This window comes from Tenrec ecaudatus, chromosome 7, assembly GCF_050624435.1.
Source record: "Tenrec ecaudatus isolate mTenEca1 chromosome 7, mTenEca1.hap1, whole genome shotgun sequence".
Lineage (NCBI taxonomy): Eukaryota > Metazoa > Chordata > Mammalia > Afrosoricida > Tenrecidae > Tenrec > Tenrec ecaudatus.
Genome location: NC_134536.1, coordinates 25,740,468 through 25,761,217, shown reverse-complemented (window position 1 = coordinate 25,761,217; position 20,750 = coordinate 25,740,468). Strand labels below are relative to the sequence as shown.

The 20,750-nt window shown below is 42.2% G+C and overlaps 1 protein-coding gene across 5 annotated transcripts in view; it reads right to left on the bottom strand.

The window, feature by feature from the left end:
- The window catches only part of HIVEP2 (HIVEP zinc finger 2), a 221,223-nt gene that overhangs the window by 33,927 nt on the left and 166,546 nt on the right, over positions 1-20,750 (bottom strand). The window contains exon 1 of one of the 5 annotated variants that reach the window (XM_075554456.1): positions 5,297-5,516. The exons of the other annotated variants lie outside the window; for them this stretch is intronic. The gene's annotated coding sequence lies outside the window, so the exon portion shown is untranslated. Of the gene's footprint in view, positions 1-5,296; positions 5,517-20,750 lie in introns of those variants that run through there. 5 annotated transcript variants of the gene reach the window in all.

Sequence of the window (20,750 nt, the reverse complement as noted above, 5' to 3'; positions counted from 1 at the left end):
GAACCCTTGATAATTTATAAATTATTATTATTTTCTCATATCTTACAGTGACTGATGTCTCCCTTTACCCACTTTTCTGTTACCCATCCCCCCCAGGGAGGGAGTTATATGTAGAACCCTCATTATTTAAGATGCCTGGATTTTTCAGTTATTCTGAGGGAACATAAATGAGCTGTGTATGGTTACAGTACATAAAATGGCCCAAAAGGCCATTTCCTAGAAATCAAATGAGTCTATAGTTTAAATGATGTTAAAAGTCTATACATTGAAGTATTCATGAAGATGTTTCTTTGTGCCTCCAATAAATACATTGTCTTGACAAACAATTGATCTCTATTGTTTAAAAGGCCTTGTTTTTAAGGCATTTGGGGAAAAAAGGAACCTTTTAAGTGAAAATTAGACAGCCACTTCTTATGTGCTCGTTTGCACAGTCCTAATTTTGCTTAAAACCTGAATTTCAATTTGAATAAAGACAAACAGTTTTATGAAAAACAGGCCTAGAAAATGGATTTAATAAATTATTCAGTAGAATATAATGCTTTCAATTAGCAATGCTGCCAGACCTTTGTAAGTCAGACAGATTTGATGTTTATGATTTACAGTAATAAATTACACGATATTACCTGATAAATGAGACATACACAATTCTGATTCACTAAGGACATAGCATAAAATAGATGCACCGAGTAAAATTCAAACAAGGATAATTATATTTTCTTATTAGAGAACAAATAAAAAAGTGGAAAAAAGTGATTTACCTAAAGTTCCTAAGTAGGTGTGTAGAGGCCAGAGCAAAAATTATCTTTAACACTCAGTTAACTGTTGCTGGGTTTAACTTTTAGAAGAGAGCTAATTGGGGGTGGGATGGGGGTCATCTATATTATTTTATTAAGAATTCCCAGTAGCACAATGAGTAAGTGCTTGGCCACTAACCAGAAGGCTGGTGATTTCAACCCACCCACAGGTTTCACTTGAGAATGGGCTGGGGGCAGCCTTCCTTAAAGATTACAGCCAAGAATGTCCTGTGGGGCAGTTCTATTCTGTCACATGGGGTGGCTATGTGTCACAACCAATTCAGTGGATCCCAACAATTCTTTTAATTGAAAATAAAAATCAGTTTTGCAAAGGCTAAAGTAGAGTCAGCCTGTATTTCTATCACAACTTATTATCTACAGAAAAAATCCAATTCAAACTTTGCCAGTTAGAAAAAAATACATGAGCTCAATTATACAGATAGCTACAGGAAAGTCTCCTGCCTTTAAACTTCAACGACAGCCTCGTAGAGCTGTCCCGCCATTTTATCCTAAGACTAGATGGCAGTCAAATCATCTTCTCTACTCCTAAGTCCTCTGGGAAGAGCTGCTGCCTCGCATGCGAGCTACAGGACCCACCAGGGCAGGGCTCTCACGAGATCACAGGTCGCACTAAGTCACACATCACTCAAAGTCTTAAGAATATGAAGAGGAAGCTGAGACTCATTCCTATGTCCTATGATCTTAAACTATTTGGCAACATATTATCTGCTCCCAAACTATCCTGGGGGTGGTTTTCAACTTCCTACCCACAAAATCACTTTCTTTCTTGGCGTTTATGAGACATAGAAAGTGAGGCAGGGGAAGAAAATGAGTGAGGGGCTCTTCTGGGAATTTGCTGGTCATAGTCACGATCTATTCAGCTGTGGACTCTTCTCATGTGTCTACAGCTGCTTTGTCCTGCAGACAGACAAAGATTCTGCAGCACACCCACTCGCCCCGGTGGTGAGCAACATGTGTGCATTGTATTTCTGTTACTGTGCATGCTGGGTCTTTCTTTTCAAAGCCATCAGCATCTGGGCATCTTCAACCTTTGCTGCTCTTCGCTTTTACCTTATACTTGGACGAAGGCGTTCATTCAATGTAGCTGAGAGAAAGTACTGAGAGTCATATGAAGGTCGAACATGACAGTTGGACCGGAGGAAAGTAAAAAGAAATAGAAGAAAGCATTAGGTGGCATAAGACGTTCACAGAGGTACAACTATAGGCACGCACATATGTAAATATATAAATAAGGATATAGATCTATGTACACATACTTAAATGTTCAGTATTAAGGTAGCAGATGGACATTGGGTCACTACTCAAGTTCGCCGTCAACACAAGAACACGTTCTAATAACCTGGCATTCTGTGATGCTCACCCTCCCAACACGATCACTGAAGTAAAAATGGGTGCATAAGCAAATATGGAAGGAAGTTGATCGTCCATGGCTATTAAAAGATGTAGCACCTGCGGTCTTCAAGGCTTGAAGTTAAACAAGTGTCCATCTAGCAGAGAAGCAACAAGCTCACATGGAAGAAGCACACCAACCTATGTGATCATGAGGTGTCAATGGGATCAGGTATCAGGCATTAGAAGACCCCAAACAAACAAATATATTGGTGCAAATGATGGGGGTCAGAGTGGAGACCCAAAGCCCATCTATAGACAATTGTACATTTCCTCACAGATGAGTCACAAGGAAGGAACAAGTCAGCCAGGGAGCAGCATAGCACCAGTGCAACACACAACAATCCTCCAGCTCTTTAATGCTTCCTTCCCCCATCCCCCATCTTCCCCCCTACCCCACTATCATGATTCCAGTTCCACCTTACAAATCTGGCTAGACCAGAGCATGTACACTGGTACAGTTACAAGCTCCTGACACATGGGATCCAGGACAGATAAACCCCTCAGGAACAGTAATGGGAGTAGCGATACCATGAGAGTAGGGGGAAGGTGGGGGAGAAGGAGGAGAAACAGGAAACTGACTACAATGACCAACGTATAACTCCACCACACCCAGGGGGGACGAACAAGAGAAACGTGGTGAAGGGAGACAGCAGATGGTGTAAGATATGAAAATAATAATAATTTATCATTTACTGGAGGTCCATGAGGGTAGGAGGGGGAAAATGAGCAAAGACCAAGGGCTCAAGCAGAAAGAAAATGTTTTGGGAATGATGATGGCAACCTATGTACACATGTGTTTGATAGAATGGATGTATGGATTGTTAGAAGAGCTGTAAGGGCCCCCAATAAAATGATTTAGTAAAAAAGAAAACTGTAAGGCTTTCAAGATGGAATCTACGTTTGATACGAACGCTTGGCCTTTTCTTGAGGGGCGATACTTCTAGTCATCCACTTAGCTCTTCCAACAATGATACGTATTCTCAATTTGTATTTTATTACATTTGGAGGGGGGAGCTGTTGCCATTTGCATTGATCCTGACTGGAGACTGCCCCTCATTATAGAGTAGAACAGCTCTGTGGGGTGTTCTTGACTAATCTTTACCAACGTAGATTGCCAGATCTTTCTTCTGCAGCACAGAGGGATAGGTTCAAGTATTCAACTTTGAGGTTAGTGGTGGAAGGCAAATCACTTGCCACCTAGCTTTATTATTTAAATGCCGGTGGTAACATTGTCAGCACGTTACAGGAGGAAATCTACATTAAATGCATCACTGAGTGTATGAAAATACGTTCTTTGAACCCCAGGACCCCAAATATAGGCACCGGTTTTTCCCAAGGCAGATGTACTTGGATCTATAAAGATCTATACTAACATTAATTATTGTGACATTACTTTCCAATGATCAGGTGGACTCAACTCACTTTTCATACTGTTCCCTTGCGCTTTCAAAATGAGTGAATCCCACTGGGTTCCCAATCGACTGATAAGTTAAAAACTGCAATAAGAGCAAGTCTCTAAGAAAAGAAAATAACTCGTTATTTTATTCGCTGAAATTCCTTTTTAAGGTAAGCAAGCCCAAGCAAAAGCATTCTTGGCACCCCCTGCTAACAAAGGAGCTGTACTCCAAACAGGGTCTCACATTCACGGGCAAGGTTTCCCCCACCCCCCAGGCCCTGGCTTTGGATGGTGCTACCGACCATCCGAGTCCTCTTGGCAGCAGAGCGAGACCAGCCGTGGCCCGCAGGCCCTTCACGGTTCTCAGAGTGGGCAGTGCTGAAAAGGAGACTCCACTCTGCGTGGCTACTTCCGCAGTAATGGACTGCAGGGCAGGCAGTGAAAAGAAAAAGATACTTCACAGGAGCGCTGCCATCTCCCTAAAACATGTGCCCTCTACTTGGCCTCTCCTCAAAGGCCCACTCAAATAAAGTTGGCACTCAGTTAAATCATTTCCTCAGACAGGCTCTGAAGGAAAGGCCCAGAAACAGCCTCCCGATGCACCCTTCAGAAAGGTCTCCTCAGGATACCAGCTGGGTGGGATTGGCAGGAAGGCAGGCTTGCTCTGCAGACGAATAAAAGGCTGCAATGTTCAGGGCTGTCCATCGGGGAGCTTCCCTCAGAAAAACACTACCTTGTGGGGTCTGTGTGAGGCGTTCACCTCAGGAAAGTAATCCTTACTGGCGTGGTGGCATTCAATCGTAACATCGTGAATAACGGTATCAGATGCATGCAACAAAACACTGCTCTGTTGGAGAATTTCAATAATAAAACACTTGAATAAACTGATCTTGGGAGGGGATTTTTAGAAGAATGTGATGGTATTAACACTTAACAAGCAAAATCTCCACCTTTGGTCGTAACCACTAAACAAAGGCTTTAAAGATGATTTTCCTCCATTTGGTTTTTAGATGTCCTAAACCAATCACTCCTCCCCATATGGACTCTATAGAACGGAGCGCACCTTCCACGGGGGTGGGTGGGGGGGAAGCTAGGCGTCATCTTTATGGGAGAGAGCTGCCCGGTCTTTGCCCCCAGAGTTTTCTGCCCGTGGGATCACCGGTAAGCTCCCAGCGTGAACCTTGCAGTTAGTATTGGAGTATCTCACTGTCCTGGGTCACTATGAGTCAGAGCCAATCCACGATGCACATCATCATCATCAACAACAAACCAGTGACAAAACATTTTAGGAACATTTCCTGGGCATCTCAGGAGACTCTTGTTTTAACAGGGAGTGAGCTACTGTCCCGAGAGGCCCCGCTGCTCACTGCTCAGTGTGCATTCGAGGACCGGAGGAGGGGGAGAGAAAGACCCGCCAAAAACGCATAATCAGCGCCGGAGTCCAGCTGAATACAAACTTATTTCCACAGGATGGTTTTAAAAAGGCACCTTCTTGAGAGCCAAATTCATTATAAATGCCCCTTTTATTAGTAAAATCCCCCTAACAACCTCGGTTCTCTCCCAGATGCACACGTCGCCAATCTGAGGAGAATACTGTCGGTTTTGTTAAGGAGCCTTGCCGAGCAACTCAGAGAACCTCGGGAGAAAAAGCAGAAACGTTGGCATGATCATGCTCCACGTGACCATGACCTACCTTAAGACGGAACTGGATCCCGGAAACCTAATGGAAATCTGAACCGTCCTTCTCTATCTGCCTCCTCGGAGGACAGCACTGCAGATGCGTGCGCCGCCTGCCTACCTGGCCGAGACATTTTGACTGGCACGCGCCCCTTTTAATAATGCCTTCTGTGGAGCCGCCATCCTTATGGGGACGTCGCCTTTCCAACGTGTGCCCATTCCGTGGCCAGTTCCCAGGGTTTCCTACGTGTGGGGTCACAGTCAAGTGCCCTAGGTCAAAAAGAAGGGAGGTGAGGACCCCGATCGGAGAGATTATAAGGCAAACCAGCCTCTTAGGGGAAACCAACCACATCAGAACTTCAGAGTGCTCTCCTCTCTAAATGTGCATGTAAACAATGCGTTGTTTTCTCCCAGATTTGATGACAACAGTCACTGCTGCATTACAGGCACTCAGTATCTTTCAAGGTAAAAGTGAAAGTGGTGGGGGTAGAAGAGTACGTTTTTATTATTAACCTGTGATCCTCATATCACAAAACTGCATCACAACCGTGTCTGCTTTGCAAGATGCCAAGTCCCCCCTCTGGAACTCCTGTGCAACTTCTGGGGATCGAAAAATGAACAAGAAGGTACAGAAGATGATGACGTTGTGGATTTCATTAGCATGCTTCTTATTCACCCACCCGACCGGTCTTCCCCGGGCTGGAGGCCTTTGCTCTCCTCCCGATGAAGAACAGTGTGTCTGTCTGTCTCTCTGTCTCTCTCTCCCTCTCTCTCTCTTATAGGAGGGGGTACCCCGAAAACACCTCAGGATTTTTTTCAAAGCTATGTGTTTAAATTTTTATAAAACGACTTGATCACCTTCAAAGCACTCTCTCTATTATGCTGTAATACATTTGTCAAATCTGCAATTCCATTCTTGGAAACATTTTTTCAACTCATCTGTTTGCGTGGCTGAAAGCACTTCTTTTTTTTCCCCCATGACCTCTTCTACTTCATCAAATCACTGTCCTTTCCTGCCCCTCTTCATTCATGGAAACAAAAAGCAGTCTCATGGAGCTAGTTCAGGTGAGTAAGGTGCGTGGGGCAAGAGAGGCGTGCTGTTTTTACCAAAAACTGTGTGCTGAGATGGCTGCATGAGTAGATGCATTGTTGTGGGGCAAAGCCAGTAACCACCACCATATCTGCACAAATAAGGCCTTTTTTGTTATACACTGTGTGTTGGACAGGGTTCTCTAGAGAGACAAACCAGATTTCTAGTAATTATATATGAATATATTTATAAAGATAGATATATAATACAATAAATGAACCATTAAATTAAATACAGATAGATAATACAAGACATTAACAGTTAAATTATAAAGCAGTGAGACACTAGCAGTCCTTTAAGGCTTGAGAGCCGCCATTTGCCAGTCCCCTTCTGTAGAGAGAGCTGGGCTATATATATCCAGGCAGCAAACAGCAAGGCAGGTCCCCAACTGTCATCAGCTGTCGGGCCCCAGCTCCAGAAATGAACATTCCAATCGTGTGGGCTTAAAGGGACCTCAACTTACAGCGACACAGTCCACAGGCTAGGCATCCCACAGGTATTGTACCCCTTTAAATTGAGACACGGAACAGCAAGGCGAGGCTCACCTAGCCATTTATCCCTCTGCCCTTCAGTTAATCCTACTTGTGTTGATCGGCCAGGCTGGCACAATAAACTATCGCACACTGTGATGCAATCTTTTCAGAACTTCTAAATAGAAAGCTATTTAACAGTCTGACCTACAGGAATAAACTCCAAATGTACTATCACCTCACATAAACACAAAACAAATGAGCATTGGTTTTCTGGGGGTACTCCCTCCCTTGTATGTTCTGAGTAAATATTTGTAATAGCTGGAAATTTCCTGTAAGAGTTAAGACAGGAGCAATTACAAAAATAATGTAGAGTAAAACTTAATGTATTACAGCTAGATACTATGTTATTGATATCTAAGACAGTGGTGTGCCTACGAGCCGAGAGTCCACTACTGACTGCCATAGGCTGAAGTCTCAGAAAACCTTGCAGTGAGCCCTTCTCTGTGTTCATTTATTTCAGTCAAGCTGTGTTCCATGTTAGTAGCCATTTTTGTGCGTGCCTGATTGGAAACCAAAATTAGCCAAAGTAAAACCCTGGAACTTCACAAACTCTGGTAAGTCACGAAGAAAGAGATGTCCTCATATTTAGAACCAAAGTCTGATGTACAGAAACACATGGAAGACCTCTCAAACTACCTACATCAATTAGTCAACCAATCATCTTCAAATGTATGGTCTTCCAACAAGACCTATGACTATAGTGCCCTTCGATGCGTAGGGCAGATTGCTCAAGTAAAGACAAAAACGAGCATTTCTCACTTTGTCCCACAAGTCATTATGTAAACCTGGTAGAAAGGACAAGAGAGTTAAAATAGGTCTTTCTCCAATGTGTGAGCACTAACAACGCTGACCAATGGTAGCTAGCCTTAATTTCCTCCCTCCTGTCAGCACGTCACTGCAGTACGTCAGGACATCGTGTGCACTTTGAGACAGGAATCATTTTAATCCTATAACGCCGAGCATGTTTTCGTAACATTTAATTAAAATGTTTATATTAATATATATATATATATTGATAACTGTGAAAGTAAAGAATAAAAACAGTATTTTTTCCTGAAATTAAAAACTCAGGCATTATAGGGATAAGGAGGTCCACCTGAATTATCAAAAGCCACAAAAAGGGCTGAAGGAGCTTTTACAAGGCAAGCAAGGACCGTGTCAGCAGCCAAATGCATGTGACAGGCAGATAAGGGCTTGTTGGCACAAAGGACACATTATTAAGCAAATGTTGGATTTGTTTTCTTTTTGAGCAGCGTTTTTTCTTGCCTCAAAATGACATCTGGCAAGCTATAGTCTCAAAATTGAATTCTTCATCAAGTTCAAGACCATAATGGATTAAACACTGGAGAGTGGTGATCTCCTTTTAACAAAAGTTTTACAAAATATTTGATTACAGGGCTGTTTTTTAACAGACTTAAATATCACCACATTACCTCGTCAGACCTGCATATACATTCTTTCTGTGTTCCAAGTAACAGGGCTTTTTTTTGGGAGGGGTGCGGGTGGAAGCCTGTAACTTAACATGGTTAACTAAACTCAACTACAGTGTCTGCTAGTACAATATGCAAATCCATCACTGGGTGCTTCTACCTCGCACACTGACCAGAACCAATCCACGAATGAATGGACCGAGATCCTGTAGCTGCTGCTACTTGTGGAGATACTTAGCTCGCAGGATGGTGACCCCGTGATTGGTAACCCCACAGTCCAGTCCGTGAACTAAGAGTACCAAGAGTTGGCGTGCTCGATCCTTGGTTGGCCAGTGTGGACACTCACTTTGTACAGCCATGCTGCAGTGAGCAGAAATCCACCCCTAACCCAAAATAGACTCCATCCAAATAAGAGTTTCCATGGGCAAAATGGAGCAAATGAATCCCTAGACAAATGCGATGCCGGCCATGCTCCCGGCTCTGCTTTCCAGTCTTACTTTCAGGAAGTGGGACTCTGGGAAATGGGAAAATTGGCTTCAGGACAGAGGCATACATCTGGGAATTTAGAAGATAGGAATTATGAACTCCATGAAGAATTTATCATGCATGACCTTTTTTAACTTTGGGGATTTCCCATGAAACAGGAAAGTACTTATATTTTGCCTCCCAGAATCCTCCAAATAATTAGTATGATAAAGCCAAGATCCAAACTATAGTAACAGACTTCATGAACACTGCAAAGACGGCTCTGTTGCAACTTGGAATCAGCAATGGCGTCTATAAGGGAGGTAATCTTTGTTACTATTAACATAAAGACCAGTGGAGAGCCAGCTCAGAAAACTAAGTTTACACTAATCTTAATTTTATGCCTCAGTGTCATCATCAAACTGAAAGAAAATCATTCCTGAAAATTTCTCTTGAAAACAGGGGACGGCAACTCATGCTTCCATAAAAATCAACTCCTTAAAAGTCGACACTTCGGAAAGTATACCATGTAAACAACAGAATCAAAGAAAAAGGGAGATGTCAATTTCTTTCAATCTACTCTTAAGTTATTAAAGTCATTTTTAAAAATCACCGTGTAAAGAACACTTAATATCTAATTAAATCAACAAGTGGTCAGAGAAGAGTGCTAGTAAATATCCCCACGTCACGTAAAATCCATTCCTAACTATGAAGTGAAAATGATCTTTCACTTGATAGCAAGGTGCAGACCTATTTTTCTGGAGGCCCGAGGTTTGTGAAACAGATCCTTGAACATATTTTCCAATCCTTTCACTCCTACTTGTTAAAAAAAAGTTGGAACATTTGAGTACTATTGCTTTTTATTCCAGCGTTTCTCAGCCTATCTACTCTTTTTTAAAAATTGAATTCTTAGCATTAGATACTTAAAAAAATAATTTTATTCGGGGCTCATACAACTCTTGTCACAATCCATACATACATCAATTGTGTAAACCACATTTGTAAATTTGTTGCCCTCATCATTCTCAAAACATTTGCTCTCCACTTAAGCCCTTGGCATCAGCTCCTCATTTTTCTCCCTCCCTCCCTCCCTCCTTCATGAACCCTTGATAATTTATAAATTATTATTTTGTCCTGTCTTACACTGTCCAATGTCTCCCTTCACCCACTTTTCTGTTGTCTGTCCCCCAGGGAGGAGGTTATATGCAGATCTCTGTAATCAGTCCCCCCTCTCTACTCCACCTTCCCGGTATCGCCACTCTCACCACTGGTCCTGAAGGGATCATCCGCCCTGGATTCCCAGTGTTTCCAGTTCCTGTCTGTACCAGTGTGCATCCTCTGGTCTAGCCAGATTTGTAAGGTGGAATTGGGATCATGACAGTGGGGGTGGGGAGGAGGAAGCTTTTAGGAACTGGGGGAAAGTCGTGTGTTTCGTCATCTTGGCATTAGATACTTCTCCTTTCGTGTTTACAGGTTATTATCTTTATTGTAAGTGACCATCATTTTAGTCAAATTGTAGGTAAAAAGAGAGAAGACAGACAATTTTCAAATATACATATTTTTAAAGGCTATATTACTTCCACTGTCGTTTTCTTAGTTATTATCAAGCAAGTTAGTATTTTGTTTTATTGCTTTGTTGTTGTTGTTGTTTGCTTTTGCTTTTTTAAGGCAATTCTTGAATGGTTTCACTGGCATATCACTGGGGCAATTATAAACACCTCACATCTCCCTTGCCTTTTCTGAGGCTCCGTATGGGCAAACTAGACAATACTTTTAGTAAATGAGCTTATATAACAAACCATTAATCAGGGGAAAGAGATTTGTCAGAGTTGCAAACAGTCATTATTTCAAGAAAGCTACAGACCACTGACAATATGACCTGTAGACCAGGTACGTTCGCTATATTTCCCAGTTAAAAAAGCTTGGCTTCAAAGAGCCAGTGTTACTCTCCCTGCACTATAGACGCCTTTATTTTAGAGCAGGCGGTTAAAGAAAGTCAGAGTCAGCGGCTACAGGAAGCAGAAAGCACTGAAAGAGAAATGAGTGTGTGAGAGAAACTCCACCAATTTCACGTTTCCCACAGAGGGCTACCTTTAAAAAAAGTAAGAGGTTCTAAAATTGCTCCATTGTTCTATGGAGGAGTCTCGAGGATGATGTCGGAAGGAGGTTGGAGTTAGTAGTGAAGGCAGACGGAGCTTGGAAAGATAGAGAACCAAACCAATTCAAGAACTTTGGTTAAGTATGATAACTATACGCTTGGATCTCTAGAAAGTTTCCAATGAAGGGAAGGGTTGGAGTATGGACCATGAAGAAGATAAACAGGGAAGAAGGATATAAGCAGGGTGGGGGATAGTAATGTGGGAACATAGTCTAATTCATTTCTGGGATCCAGTGTAGAAGAGGGCTTTGGTACGTCCAGAAGGCTTTCAGATAAGAGGGACTCTCACAGAACTAACACAAGCGGATATGTGGGCAAACAGTGGCAGAAGTAATGTACTTCACAAGTTCTTCTGGGTTCTGGTCTTAGAGAATGCCTGAGTAGTCAAAACTGGTGCACAGAAAGGCTAGGAAATGAACTCATCACCATCAAATCAATTCTGACTCATAGTGACCCTATAGGGCAGGGTAGAACTGCTTCTGTGGGTTTCTGAGACTGCAACTGTTTACGAGAGTAGAAAGCAAGAGATTTGTATACATTAAAACTACATTCAAATAATTTAAAAGGAAGCATGTGAGAATTAGTGATTGGAAAATAAGCCAATAGAGGGTTATGCCATCTTTGTATATTTACTGAGTGTCTACAGAGAGGCCACAAAGCGGGCTAAGGTTATAGAAGACAACAGAGAATGTATGGCAGGCACTGCAGCAAGGAGCTCAGCACCCAGGAGGGAGAGATTCGTGAACAAGTGAACTGAATAAATTCCATGGTTGGACATAAATATAAACACGATACACAGGGACACAGGGACCACAGACGTATGATCAATTCTACCAGCGAATTAGGAAAGGCTTTTTATGAAGACAATGATACTGAGCGACATTTTTAATGAAAACCTAGTGGCACAGTGGTTAAGAGTTTGGCCGAACCCATCTGCCACTCCTTACAGGAAAGATGTGGAAGTTTGATCGCATAGAAGCCCAGCCTCAGAAACCCAGTGGTGCAGTTCTACCCTGTGCTACACAGTCCCCGTGAGCTGGAATCAACTCAATGGCCTCAAGTTTGGGGTTTATGTGGGCTAATACAACCTGTACTGCTTTCTTTGTTAATATTTAGAAATACATTTTTCCAACGAAATAAAGATGCAAGACCATTATTCGAGCTTCTCGGCAGTTTTGAATATGCTAAGTGTGGTGAGAAGCTGGTTCATGGGGAATAAGGTGTTCCAATTTTACAACCTTATAGTTAGGTAAAGACCACAGAGAAAATTATTTTTGTTTTAACATCTGCTAGTGATTGTTTCTAAAAGCGCATTAGCCTTCTCCTCGAGTTAATTACAGTATATGGAACATAATTTAATCTTTCTTTGATGATTCAGGATCATGCACTGCCCTCTAGTCAACATTCAACATCTCGGTTGTGATTGTCTGGTATTGGCGAGGCTTACTTTCCCCCACATGTGGCCTTAAACATAAGTCATCATTGCACTGATCATGTTTTCCGAGATCACAGTTATAACTGAGGTTTGTTTCCGGACCACATCCTTGACATCAAAAAAGACATATAACTAATATGCTGGGAAAGCAAATGTAAACTAGAAACTTCTCTCACCGTTGAATTTTTTACCTTATCTCAAATTAAAATTGCATTTTTAGTACTGTAAAAGAACTTCAACTTCACTAAAGCCGCAATTGTCTAACAGATGGGAAAACAACAATAACAAAAACAAAAATCCTGACAACCAGAAGTCGAAAGTTTTACTTAAGAACCCACAGCTTATTGTGGTGGATCTGGGCTACGGGTTAGTGCTTCAAAGGTTCAAGCCGATTTCCCCAGGATTCATAGTACTCACCCTAAAGGAAGTTCACTCATCTGATCCTACAGTAGAAACGAATTGTATGATTAAAAGAGTGAAAAATGAAACACAAATTATATTGATCACCGAATGAACAAAGATGCTTATGATCCAAGCTTTAAAGTTGATCAGTCAGACAGACACAAAATTGCAGTAACTAAAAACACTACCACCAACAAAAACCGAACTGGTTATAAATAAATTCAATGGAAAAAAAGAAGAATTGTTCCCAAATGAATAAATGGTAGCAAAATTACGTATCAGAGGAACAATCTGTTTTTATAAGTAGTGCATTGTTTAGGGTCAAACATAAAATAATTTATGCACAGCCATTTCCAAGCATAAGTTATATTCCTTTATTAGACTTCTTATGCTTTCTTATGGTAAAAAATGTATATTACATATTTTAAGTAGGATCACAAGATCACCTTCCCCAAAGTAGGGACAACTCTTTCACTGCAGTCACTGGAGCTGAGCTGATGGCTCACAACACCCATTTCCAGAGAGAAGGCCTATCAAAAGAGGAAGAGCCTGTGAGCTAGGCCGGAGTGGGCCTGCACACTGGTGTATGCCTGCAGTGTTTCTGACAAAGGGAAGGGCCAATGAGAGGAGTCCTCTCATTAAAATGTTTTTTTTATTCTTCTCACTTCTGATTCACCTTCTCATTTTCCTTGCCCCATTTTCTGTCCCTGAACTACTGCATGTCAATCCACCTTAACAATTTACTGTTGAACCAAATATTCGGCTGGTCTTGTGGTGAAATGGCGACCATTATGACACCAGGGCTAACCTTATATCTACTGGTGGAATAAAATAAAATCGTGTATGTGTGACATGTATGTCACATATATATGACACACACACATTATATGACAACATGCTTGGTAATGTGGTCTGCTGCCTGGTCCTGTACCATCCTGATGACTGTTTGAACCTAATTTTGCAGTGACTGTGTCATCTATCTTGATATGGTATTTCAGAAAACTCAAATTTACATCCTATGTTTTGGATAAACTTCTGCAAAAGTGTAGCCTGAAAAAGAATCAAGCTTGAGGGGAAGTTCGTTTTATGACAAAGGGGCTAGGAAGCTTAAGGAGGAAAAGATGTCTGAGATAAGCTAATTAATGGAATCAACTCCTGGAAATGTGGGGAGGAAAAGAGAACTCAAAATCTAGATCAAAGGGTTAGTTTCAGAAGAAAGAAAACTTTTTTTTTTGTTTCGGACTAGAGGGAAGGAGGAAAGACAGGAAGCAGGACAGCCTTTCAGATAAAGAGCAGCGGAGCTGAGGGGCTCTGTTAGATGCGCTTATCTTTTCAGTCCTTGAGAGCAAGACCTTGAGAGCTGGTTGGACGTGCTTGATGAGATGAACCAGCCATTTTCCCTGGACTTCACAGGCTTGGGAAGAAGAGTCTGTCGCATGAAGTTATTTAAGAGAGTAGTTACATCAGGACGTCCGCTAAATCAGTAAGTATATACCAGCAATTTGATAGCATACCCCCAAAAATGATCATAAAATAAACCAAGACTTCAGAAGTCTAGAAATACATTTGGGACACATTTTAAAAACTTGATACATATTGTTCCTTTAAGGGTGCAACTGAGGACATCTTTGTTGGACTGTAAATGTGAAAAATGGCCTATTCTTAAGTTATAGAAGTATAAATTATTGGTTAATATTTGGAAAATTGATTCCTTACATTATTTAGATGTGTGTATATATTCAGTGTATATACATATATCCATATATCTATATAGACAGACATCCATAAAACATAGGTAACTGGCTGGTAAAGAAGGTACTGTCACAGAGATTTGTGGGTTAAATGACTAGATGAATAAATAAATAGTAAATGTGAATAAATGAACTTATGACTAAGCATGCATAAACCACACGGGGAAGAAACTGTTCTTGCATGAAGACAACACATCACAAAGCGTCCGTTCTGGAAGGTGGAAGGGGTCTTGGCCACACAGATTCCAGCCACAGCAACAGAGGGAATGGAAGCCCATGGGATTTCGTCATCAGCCTAATTTGATTTCTGGGAAGTTGTGCATCCCAAAATGTCAGAACAGGATCAATGTTAGAACTTCTAGCGCTTCTTTGGCCATAAAAGATAAGGACAAGTTATTTTCTCAATGCTGAGAACTAAGTAGGTAAATTCTGTTGGAAATGCGGGTCTTAGAAAAAGTAGTAGAAATGCATACTTCAACAAATGTGGGCAAAAAGCGTGGCATGGATGAGGGGCTTCAAAAAGTTCGTGGAAAATGGAGTTAACCAAAGCTAAGGAATTTCCCCCTAAGCTCTCTGAAGTCCCCCGGTACCTTACATGCTTTGGTCACTAGCATCATTACCAGCTTCAGCCTCCATTTTGACCTTTGGTTCCTGTCATTTCATATTCACAGATTTATGAAGCTATACACACAAACACACAAGAATGGGGACCACTACCAAAGATCCAACCAATATTGCTAGGGATTGTCTGGAGAACTGGATCTACTTATGTATTTCAATCGTGTTTTCAGCAACACACCTGTGGAAAGCCAATTGGCTCCAGGTATACACATTAAGGCAGACATTCCTTGAGCATCTGTTTTTCCTTCAGCCTCCAACTGTATTGATTCCCTGTAAAGAAAGGACTTCCTACACACAACAGAAACGGGATGTATAACACAACTCGATGGAAATACTAATGATTCTCTCTCAGATGAGTCATATGGAAATGACACGGCTAAATTCTATTATCTTTCAGACAGGGTCAAATTTCCAGTGACTGTCAAAGCTCAGCAGCTCACAGGGTAACCGCACCTGACATCCTCCGGGACAGATTACTGCAGAAACAAGTCCCTCACACAAATCCCGGGGAGTCTAGTCCCGAGGTTGGGTTGTTCGAACATACAAGGGGTATTCAATCAGATGCAGAAACGTCAACTGTAAGCTCACTGGAATCCATTTGATAGGAAGACCTTTCCCATCTCAAGCCACAGTCTACTTTTAAGGTATAAGCATCAACTATCCTGGTGGGATCCGGAGTAAAACGAGGCTTTCTGTTTCTGCGATCAGTGGCAGTCTCGGAACCCACACAGGCAGCTCCACTGTGCTCCCGAGGGCTGCCGTGTGGTCAGAATGGACTCCGTGGTAGTGGGTTTGGTTTGGGGTTTATCCTGTTGTTACTGTTGTGTGCCAGAGAGTCAAATCTGGGTTACACACTGTGGTGCTAACCACAAGGTCAGCAGCTCAAACCTGCCAGTCACTCCCTGAGAGATTAAGCATCATTAGAAATGGAAACTGAGGCACAGAAAGGTTAAAAGAGGCTTCCTGCTTCGGTGAGGACTTGTACCGTATAGCCTCAGAAATGCCCAGGGGCAGTTCTACTCGACTCTGTGGGATCACTGTATGTCAGAATTGATTCCATGGTAATGAGTTTGGTCCTTTGGTTTAATCTTTACCTAAGCCCACTGCTAGGTCGATTCTTCCAAAGGGTGACGGGTGGGCTTGAACCCGCAACCTATCATTTGCCAGCTGAGCCATTAACGTATGCTCCTAGGACCCCGCTCAGCAATACTGAATCTTATTAAAATTATTAGATTACTTTAAATTGCATTGAATGTTATAAAATTTTTAAACTGCATGAAGGGGCCTGTAATCCATTTTTTGGTGTAATTTCAATTAACCAACCATCTATGTGACTTGACTTGATCTTTGTTTTGTTTTTTTTAATACCATATGCCTGAGAATGTGTTTGGAATTTTCCTATCTGAGTTCTCGTCAAGATTGATCAATATCTAATATGGGTATATTGGTTCAATTTCTATTCTCCTTACAGCCATACAGACACTTTGGGGAACAAAATTTAAACAATGCAAACAAAACTAACTCACCCTGATTCTTTTTTTAATAAGAAAGGAAAACAATGATTTTGTTTCAGCTTTCATCACAATTTGCTGAAAATCTTCAAGCCCACAAGTGATCTCAATTTACACACTATTCTATGTTTCCTGATGTTTGGGGGGGATTTATCAGAAAGATTCAGTTTATAAACAGTCTTATTAAGACTGTCCTGGATGCTTCCTCCCCCCAACTACCATGATCCGAATTCTACCTTGCAGGGCTGGATAGGGCAGAGGATGTACACTGGTGCATATGGGGGCTGGAGGCACAGGGAATCCAGGGTGGATGATACCTTCAGGACCAGGGGTGTGAGGGGCGATGCTGGGAGAGCGGAGGGCGAGTGGGTTGGAAAGGGGGAACTGATTACAGGGGTCCATGTGTGACCTCCTCACTGGGAGAGGGACAGCAGAGAAGGGAGGGGAGGGAGACTCCGAATAGGGCAAGATATGACAAAATAACTATGTATAAATTAACAAGGGCACATTGGGAGGAGGGAGCAGGGGGGGGGGAAGAGGACCTGATGCAAAGGGCTTACTTAAGTGGAGAGCGAATGCTTTGAGAATGATTGGGGCGGGGAATGTATGGATGTGCTTTATACAACCGATGTATGGATTGTGATACGAGTTGTGTGAGTCCCTAATAAAGTGTAAAAAAGAATGACGAGGGCAACAAATGTATAAGGGTGCTTTGCTCAATTGATGTATGTATGGATTGTGATAAGAGTTGTATGAGCCCCAATAAAAATATTTATTAATTTAAAAAAAAGACTTCTACCTCAGCACAGTCTCATAAAACAAACAAAAGTTTTTTTAAAAAAGTAAAAACAAAAAATACAAAGGAGATTAGAAGCTAAGAATTTCATCATTTTGCCTAATTTCTACCCGGGTTGCTCTGGTTTTATTGAGGGCCTTAGACAAGGTGCCAGAACTAATTTTATTGCTGCATCTGTTCTGTGATTTTTAAATGGGTATAAATTATTTGCACAAGTAGATTATAACATTTCTAATTCATAACCAGCAAAAGAAGGTATTATAATAATGTCTTTCATGGGTAATTATTTTATTTTCAAAGGCTATCATTTCTGCCTGTGACACCTTTGGATAAGCTTTGGACCCTTAACGGCAAGATTAGCAGCTCAAACCTATCAGCTACTTTTTGAGAAAAAGATGAGGCTCTAGGCTTTTGTAAGGTTTCTCATTCCCTCTCTGTCATTGAGTTGATTCCATCCACTTGATGGCAGTGGGTTTAAGGTACTATAAGAAGAGTAAGCATTACTAGAGGTGAGGAAACTGAGGCACAGAAAGGTTAAACAATTACTCAAAGATAGCACGGTCCGTGGGGAGCCCTTCTCCTCCCCCATCACCACACACAGCTATTTCCATAGAGCCAGGTGGATCCTATGCTCCAGTGGTAGGAGAACATCATGCAATTGGTGGTTGGGAGACATGGGTTGGAAATTCTGCCTCATGAATGTGAGCCGGAGGGAAGTGTCCTTCTGTGTAAAAATCATATAGCTGTTGCTCCCTCTTCACCACAACTCAACTCCAGAAAACCAAACCAAACACCGGCCATCGAGTCAGTTCAGCTTCACTGCGACCCTGCGTCGGGTTCCTGAAGCTGGACACTTAGTGGGAGCAAACAGCCTCGTCTTTCTCTGGCTGGCGGGTTTGAACCTTGCAGTTAGTAATCTACTGCTTACCCAACGGAACCACATGACCTAATCGATCTGTTTTAAATTGCTCACTAGCAATGGTGGTGGTAGTTGGTTTTAACCATTGAGGTCATTTTACTTTATCCTGACATTGTTGAAGAGTCTACCACAGAAGGTAGGAACAGGTCCAACTAATACATCCTCTTGGACTGAGGGCCCAGAGTAAGTACTGTCCACAAAGTCAGAAAGCGTAAATGTAATGGATTAATAGGACTACTCTATCGTTTATCCAGGTCAGCTAAAACCTTCTTGTGCTCACACTTATCAGCAAACTTTTCTCATTTTCGTCACTCAATGGGACTCAATGATTTTAGTATTCATCCAGCTAGGGGTTTCCATTGAAGCCAAGAAAGACTAGGCACGTGAACGCTACTAAGTATCTGGTGCAGGTGGAGTCCCTGAATGGCATAAACGACTGGGCTCATGACTTAACCAAAAGGTTAGCAGTTCGAATCCACACAGAGGCTTCTAGAAAGAAATGCCTGGCAACCAGCAGACAAAAGGTCACAACATTGAAATCCCCATAGAGCGCAGTTCCACTCTGAGACACATGGGGTCACTATGAATTTGGATCGACTTGATGGCCACTGGTTCTAGCACAAACATTGCAACAGGTTCAACCCAGAAGCTAAAAAAAAGACATTGTTTCAGCAGTGCCTGGCACAGTCTCCAGGACACATTAGCCTGTAGTAAACAAGAGGGTAGAGGTATGAAAAACAACAACAAACAACAAAGACAACACCAAGATCATTTGTGTTTTTTTGGTTCTGTTCTTTTTAATTTAGGAGGAAAACTACTGACATCCTGAAAAACACACCTTTACATTTCCCCATGCATCCTTGTGGATAAAAAGGAGCCTGGTGGCATAGTGGTTCCATTCTGGGTTGCTAACCACCAGGTCAGCATTTCGAAACCACCAGTCTCTCATTGGTAGAATGGTGAGGCCTTCTACTCCCCTAAAGAGTTAGACTTGAAATCCACAAGGGCAGTTCTTTCCTGTCCCAAAGGGTTGCTCTGAGTTGAAATTAACTCCATGGCTCTGAGTTTTGACCATAAAAGTGACAGGGCTCTGCCTCTGGGATCACATGGCAATTCACACGTGTGGCTCTGCATGTGCCCCTTCAACATGCGAGCAATAAACCCGCTGTTCCCATGCTGGAGAGAAGTGGACAGAAGATAGAAGAGACGAAACAGTATAAGAAATAGGCCCGTGGGAAAGCTTACCTAATCTGGGACGTGATTCATAAAATATATCTTCCTTTCTCCAAGCGGGAAAGGGAGGGCAGAGGGTGCAAGTCCAAGGGCATAAAAACACAAGCGGGAAAGAAACAACATAGACACAGTACTCAGAACCTAAAAATATACGTGCATCATATGGAAAACAAGTTCAAGAAGACCCTCCTTACCCACAGTTTATGCTAAATGGAGTGATTCTCTGTTATTGTCAGCTTATTCACCCTGCCCCCCCCAACACACAATGTGTCTCAAATTTTTAAGTGACTCTATCACTAGTTGGTTTAATTTTCATGAAGGACAATGGGGTTAGATTAGAAGAGAGTCCCACTCCAAAAGTCCTGTATGGGAAATTTTATTTGTAAGTATCAATTAAACTTGATCTACACAAGTAGAGTCCAAACTGAATTAAAATGCTTCATTCTAAATTGTTTTACAGCCCTTTTCTACAGGAACAAAGGAAACGCTTAAAGCTCATCAAATGTAATAAATCGGGACATTTCTCCTCGAGGATGCAGCAATTAGAACTTCAAGCTAATAGGAAAGCAAATTATTTAGTGAATGGAGGCAAGGGCACTCCAAATGATAAACACCAAGTTATCCCTCCTCAATACCAGTTTCTCTTCTCCGTGTGTATGGCTGTGGTTGCTGTACTCACATAGAAGACACGCACGTCTCGACAAACCCGCCTTTGTGGCCAAGAGCCATTCATGTCAACACAGAGAATCAAACGTCATTCTGAATTGGGCTTCTGGGTGACAGTGGTGAGCTGCCCGCCCCACACGAAGGAGGAAGTCCTAAGGAAATCTCTTCCTCTGATTTATGAGGTGGGGGTGGGTGCTGCTGCCCTTCCTGCCTTCCAGTCAGTTCTGACGCACCAGGATCCCCCATACAACCGAAGGAACCACTGCCTGGTTCCCAGCCATGCTCACAATGGCTGCAGGAGGAAGTCCGAGACTGCTCCTGGTATTGTGACAACCATGCTGGGAGCCAGCTTGAGGATGCGTGTGATATACACAGAGGACACAAGCAAAGGGATCTGAACAAAAGAAACCAGCTCCTGAGGACATCACCCGCCTCTGGATCAAGCTGTGCCTGAAAGCTC